Here is a 7,451-nt window from a genome sequence, read left to right on the forward strand (position 1 = left end):
TATGCATTGCCCAGAATACAGAGGTTGTGGCAAGAGGCATATTTCTAATGAATTTTTCACAATGCTTTTCTGGTGAAAAGAACTGAAAGATTAAGAGAACTTAAGACTGATCGTTTGGCTGTTGTCGACCGCGTTTCTAGGGGATCGGGCCCCTTAAGGAGAGGGCCGATCTGGTCCTGAGAGAACGGACCTTGGCGGAGCCAATAGGAGAATATGAGCCGCAATACAACCTGGAGCTGAAATGAAGAAGGTCCGCCAAAGTTGAAGGAAAATCCGCCAAGGAGTCTTTATTGAGCGATTCAGCTGAAAAGGACACTAGTAGCGATCATTCAGCCTACTAGCGTACCATATAATCAAAATACAGCCATATTTATACAAAATTTCAGTCTGACAGCCCTTTGAATTTCCCGCCCCGCTCCCCCGCCCATCTGATCGCGGATAGGCTAGAAGGTTGAACGAGGCGGGCTTTCGTTTCCCGCCTTGCTCTGTTGGCCCAATAGGGAGCTGCTTTTTGTCCCCACTCGAGCCAATCAGGAAGGAGAAGGCGGGAGTTATTGAAACAATGAAGTGACAGGGCAGGAAATATCATATTAATTCCTGCTAGACCGATTTCTAAAGGGATTAATGACAGCAATCAAGGGTTCCTGTCACGTATACAGATTTTAGATATGCCTTGGGGTGTCAGAGGTGGAAGTAAGGATGGGTGGTAATGAGCCATATTTACAGGCTCTGCAGGGCGCCTTCCTGAGGTGTCCTGGAATTTCCTTAGGATGAGATATGACAATGTTTGCCTTGGGGGCGAATCACCTTTTGTTTTTGGGAAGGGAAGCCTGGGTCATAGGAGCTGGGATGGGTTCTAGGGTTCAGGTTGAGTTCAGAATATTTCCTATTTGATTTCATGACTTGACAATTATATGAAATAAAATGAAAAATAAAACAAAGTTGGAATATAAACCCTGCTGGGAAAAATACATATTTTCCGGGGATCCCAAAGAGTACAAATACATATAGGCAGACAGATAGATTTCATGGAAATAAGGGAGAATCCATAAAAGTGAGTTACATTGCATAAAGGGGAATCATGAGTGATATAAACAATTGAAAAACATTTGATAAGTACGAAGTTCATAACATCTGGGGAACCCAATATGGAAATTCATAAAAGTGGAGTTTTAGCAGCATGATTTTACAATTCATGAAGTTGTTATCTCTTGCCTCAGAGTGCAGGGATAATCCACAGTAAACTCCAGTAAAAAGTCTCAATCACCTTCTACTATAAATATATGGAATATAGAACATAAAGTCTTGACTTTTGAACTATCTTTTACAAAGTCCTGGGGGGGGGAGGGTGGTCATCTCGATCACATGGCTGATTTATTAACTTTCTAGTATTTATTTATTACACATATATTTATTAATTAATTTCCTTCTCTGTCTGTTTGCTTTGTGGGCCCAGTCTCTCTCTTGTTGCATTTTCCCAGATTCTGCCAGAGCTCAACAACAAGCACCTTAAACCAAGTCAGGCTCTCTGCCCTGGGAAGCCAGAATGGCCTCCTCCCTGCTGTCTGTCCGGTGATAGGCTGAAACCTTTTTATTCAGGCAGACTTTTAAAGACAAAGGTTTTTAAGATCATGTCAGGGGCTGCTGTGGTTTTATATGTTTTTATGGATTTAATATGAATTGTTTTTAATATTGATGATGTTTAATGCTGTTTTATTATTTGTAAATTGGTATATTTTAAATTGTATGCTGATGTTTTATGTTAAGCCGCTTTGAGTCTCCTGCAGGAGATAAAGAAGGGTATAAATATAATAATAATAATTACTGACAGGAAGCAGCTTTACAGCCATTTAGGAAAGTCAATGAGAAAAAAAGAAGCCATCCGTTTTCTGTAAGTGAGGCTTCTTAGGGTACATTCCTCGCAGGTAGTGTTGCCCTGAACAGATATGTTGCTGTGAAGTAATTATTAGCCACTGCCAGTTTAATCTTTTGCAGCATAAAGAAAGTTTGGGGGCACCTTAAGTACAGTACTAATAAATTTGGCATTATCCACTTTCACCAGATGTTTGCTGCATTAACCTTAAGCTGGCAAACTAATATTGTACGTGAAACACACCTGATATACTCCCTGTGAACACTATCACAGGGCTCATTGTGTCATCGAAAATATTTGGAACCCATACATTTGCTCACCTTTCAACTTGATATGGGCCATCATTTGCCAGCAATGCTATAACACATTATATAGCACTATCCAAACACATATAACTCCAGAAATTGAAATCTTATTTCAGGAAAAAGGTATGAATAAGTGAATAAGTTAATGAATCAGAATTCCTGAATATAAAATCGGGGGTAACACCTCCAATTTATTTTAAAATTACTAATGACCATAGAACAAAAAAAAAATGAAAGCAGATGTAGAACTCCTGACCAATATTTGGAGAGACTTATTTTTTTCTCTGTGACTTGAACAGAAAAGGGTACTATATCACGCAACATATTGTTAGCTCACCAGTACAATGCAATGCTTATGTTATTATCAAACAATGCATTGTGAACCATTTATTATTAAGCTTTGTCAAATGTTGCCAGAGAGGGCATGGGGACATAATTTGTATGTCCATTTTCGTTTGTCCATTTTCTTAGTGGCTACTCCTGCAGTATTTCTTTCCTGTAGTTTTTGTATTTCAGTTTCTCCTGACCTTTCTCCCCTTGTCATGTATATATAGATATTCATTTGTCAAATTGATTACAGCTTCTTATATTTTATAAAATGGATCATGTCTACAGAAATTGACACCATTTTAAATTTGGTTAGACGTCAAGATGCCCCTAGGCTGATCCTTTTGCCTTGCAGGAGTGTTTCATGTATTATGTTCTGCTTGAGTATTGGCTGAGAAAATGTATGTTATCAAAAAACAAAACAAAACAAAACAGATGCTTCCTGTTGCACTTAACAGCAAATTAGAGACCTTTTCTCACACATTTCTTGGTAAAGAGTGGAGGAAAAAAATCAAGAATGATTTAATTAATTCATGGACCAAGCCCTGCACATGTACTTACATACAAAAGCATTGAGACAACCACATTTATCTGTATTACAGAAAAACATGATCTATTGTATCAGAACTTCCCTCAGTGTAAAACCCCAACTTTTGGCATGAAAGATTCTAAAGTAGCATTACAAAAAGACTTGCTGAATAGCAGTTGACTGGAGTTCCCAATCAGCATGTGAATAGTCTTAATCTTTTCTTCTGTTCACTACAAAACCCAGTCATGGGATTGTGGTCACCATAGATTCAGGAATATTCAATAGCATTGCATCTCAGGAAAAGGGTTGTGTTGTCTGTTGGAGAGTGAAGAAATAGACAAAGATGTTTGGGGCTTATTTTTGAAGGAGCTACGGGATAGGAATATTGATTTATTTGCGACATTTCTACTCTGCCTTTCTCAACCCCGGAGGGGAGTCATGGCAGCTTTACACATAGGCAACTTGTGCAATAGAAATATAAAATACATTAAATATTTAAAAATATTTAAAACAATATCATCACTGAGAAACCATGCTATCCAAAGACAGTCTGGGCCGTTCCAATGGTCTTTGCACATAATTCCATGTTAATCTATTGCACAAGTCTCCAAAGGCTTGATAAAAAAGCCACGTTTTCACTTTCTTACAGTAGGTCAGGAGGGGGCTGATCTAATATCCCTAGAGAGGGAATTCCACAGCCGAGGGGCCACCACTGAGAAGCCACTGTCTCTCGTCCTCGAAGGGAGACCAAGAACAGGACCTTCCCAGACCATCTTACTCCGAGATGGTTTCTAGGAGGAGATCCGTTCTGATAGGTAAGCTGGGCCGGAACCGTTTAAGGCTTTATAGGCTAAAGCCAGCACTTTGAATTGTGCTTGGTAGCAGACTGGCAGCCAGTGGAGCTCCCGGTAGGCCACTCTGGTGAGAAATCTGTCTGCCACCCATTGGAACATTTGAAGCCTCTGAACAGTCTTCAAAGGCAACCCCACATGGAGCATGTTGCAGTAGTCTATTCGGGATGTAACCAGAGCATGGACTACTGTGGCCACATCTGACTTCCCAAGGTACAGGTGCAACTGGTACACACGTTTTAATTGTGTGAATGCTCCCCTGATCTCTGCCTATCTTCAAGAAGGGAAAAAAGAACAACCGAAACAATTACCGTCCGGTTAGCGTCACGTTGATACCAGGCAAGATTCTGGAAAAGATAATTAAGGAAGTGGTCTGCGAACACTTAGAAACAAATGCAGTCATTGCTAATAGTCAACACAGATTTACCAAAAACAAGTCATGCCAGACTAATCTGATCTCTTTTTTCGATAGAGTTACGAGTTGGGTCGATACAGGGAATGCTGTGGATGTAGCCTATCTGGATTTCAGTAAGGCCTTCGACAAAGTCCCCCATGACCTTCTGGCAAACAAACTAGTAAAATGTGGGCTAGACAAAACTACGGTTAGATGGATCTGTAATTGGCTAAGCGAACGAACCCAAAGGGTGCTCACCAATGCGTCGTCTTCATCATGGAAAGAAGTCACGAGTGGAGGGCTCCATCCTGGGCCCGGTTCTGTTCAACATCTTTATTAACAACTTAGACAAAGTGTTAGAAGACACGATCATCAAGTTTGCAGACGACACCAAACTGGGAGGGATAGCTAACACCCCAGAAGACAGGAGCAGAATTCAAAACGATCTTGACAGACTAGAGAGATGGGCCGAAACTAACAAAATGAAGTTCAACAGGGACAAATGCAAGATACTTCACTTCGGCAGAAAAAATGGAAATCAAAGATACAGAATGGGTGGCGCCTGGCTTGACAGCAGTGTGTGCGAAAAAGACCTTGGAGTCCTCGTGGACAACAAGTTAAACACGAGCCAATAATGTGATGCGGCAGCTAAAAAAGCCAACGGGATTCTGGCCTGCATAAATAGGGGTATAACGTCTAGATCCAGGGAAGTCATGCTCCCCCTCTATTCTGCCTTGGTCAGACCACACCTGGAATACTGTGTCCAATTTTGGGCACCGCAGTTTAAGGGAGATGTTGACAAGCTGGAAAGCGTCCAGAGGAGGGCAACTAAAATGATTAAGAGTCTGGAGAACAAGCTCTATGAGGAGCGGCTTAAAGAGCTGGGCATGTTTAGCCTGCAGAAGAGAAGGCTGAGAGGAGACATGATAGCCATGTACAAATATGTGAGGGGAAGTCATAGGGAGGAGGGAGCAAGCTTGTTTTCTGCTGCCCTGCAGACTAGGACGCGGAACAACGGCTTCAAACTACAGGAAAGGAGATTCCACCTGAACATCAGGAAGACCTTCCTCACTGTGAGGGCTGTTTGACAGTGGAACTCTCTCCCCCGGGCTGTGGTGGAGGCTCCTTCTTTAGAGGCTTTTAAGCAGAGGCTGGATGGCCATATGTCGGGGGTGCTTTGAATGCGATTTCCTGCTTCTTATTTATTTATTCCCAATATTTCTACCCTGCCCTTCTCCCCGAGGGGACTCAGTGGTGGTGGTGGTGGTGGGGGGGGGGGGGGGGGGAGGGGTTGGACTGGATGGCTCATGAGGTCTCTTCCAACTCTTCTATTCTATGAGTCTATGAAAACCTGGGGTTCCAGGAGAACTCCTAAGCTGCAAACCTGCATCTTCAGGGGGAGTGTAACCCCATCCTGAAGATTACAGATTATTTTTTTACTGATTTAATTTGTATCCTTCCAATCTACTAACATAGGACCCTAAGTGGCTTACAGCAAAATTAAAAAAGATAGGTAGAAAAACCTAATGATGATCATGAAGTTGGAACGTAATTAAACAAGCTATTATATTAAAATACAATTAATGAAGAAAATATAAAACCATTTAAAATACAATAAAAGTACAGCACACAATCCCTAAAATGTCTTCCCTTCTGGAGGCCCAAATGATATCTTTCACATCCTAATGGCAGTTGAACAATGCCTATATGGGCCAAAAAATGACCGTGGTATGAGCTTTTGACTTCTACAGTACAGTGTTCCTTCACTTATCGCGGGGGTTAGGTTCCAGAACCACCCGCAGTAAGTGAAAATCCACGAAGTAGGGACACTATATTTAATATTTATATATTATTTTAGTAGTTATACACTATTTTAAGTCTTTATCAACCAATCATGTGTTGATAAATCACCTCCTTCTCCTCCTGTTGCCGCTTGAGCTCCTTTTCTCTCCCTTTGGCTTCTCCTTCCTCCCTTCCTTAGGCTGTAAATTGTAATTTTTAATGATTTATAATAAGTCTTTTAGAGTTTATTGAAAAACTGCGAAACAGCGCATCCGCGAAAAGCGAACCACGAAGTAGTGAGGGAACACTGTACTCTTCCTAAAGTTGGTTACAAAAAAAAAAGAAAAAGAAAAAAAAAGATGTGGGCTGGATCTACACTCTCCTATATACCAGGATCTGATCCCAGATTATCTTCTTATCCCAGATTATCTGGCAGTGTAGACTCATATAACCAAGGTTGAACAGATAATCTGGGATCAGATCCTGGATACTGGGCAGTGTAGATCCAGCCGTAGAATAAGAAATTTAAAATGTCCAAAATTAAGTAAGATGTTATGGCCAGGACTGACATAGATTAAAGAGGCAAGTGTACAAGTACCAGGTTATCCTGAGTTATGTACATTACAACTAGCTGCTCCTCATTTCTTAAACACAAATGCTGCCTTCACTCCCATCTATTAAATGCCTTTTATTAAATACAAGTTTGAGTCAGCCAAGAGGCACATGAGAATTATTGCAGGAGCAGAGCTGGAGATTTAAGTTTAAGGCAGTTAAATCTTTATTTATTCAGTCTGCAATGTTTACTCATTCATCAATCAAGGCTATGGTGATCCACTTCAAAGATTCTCAGTGTAAAAGGGAAAGCGAAAAAGGAATCAAACCAGTTTATTTCAGCATGTTTCATGGGCTACAGCTCACTTTTTCAGTCCATCAAAGCTTATGCCTAAATAAAATCCATATGAGAGTTTCATTTGGAAGGAGACACCTACTTAATTATGGAAATGGGAACATAATTGTCTCCACTGTTCACCTGTAGCAAAGATGATCATGCCACTGGACCATGCAGTGGTCTTCCAGCTTTGGGGCTTCTTGGATAAGACAAAGTTCTTAAGAATTGCTTCAGTATAGCATCAGGCCTAGTTGTGAAACAGAAATGGCTTTGGTGGATGATGTTTTGTGGGAGCTGGGCAACAGTGTTGGTTTTGCTGGACCTCTCAGTGGTTTTCCCAATTGTTAACCATGGTATTCTTTTGGGCTATCTTACTACAGCATGTCTATCTTTACCTGGAGAACGCTACAAAAAACAGGTGGCTTAGGTTGCTAAAGAGCTTTGGTAACTCATGCCATCAGTATATCAATGACTCCCAATTCTGATCTTTCCATCCAAGGA

Source organism: Anolis carolinensis, chromosome 1, assembly GCF_035594765.1.
Source record: "Anolis carolinensis isolate JA03-04 chromosome 1, rAnoCar3.1.pri, whole genome shotgun sequence".
Lineage (NCBI taxonomy): Eukaryota > Metazoa > Chordata > Lepidosauria > Squamata > Dactyloidae > Anolis > Anolis carolinensis.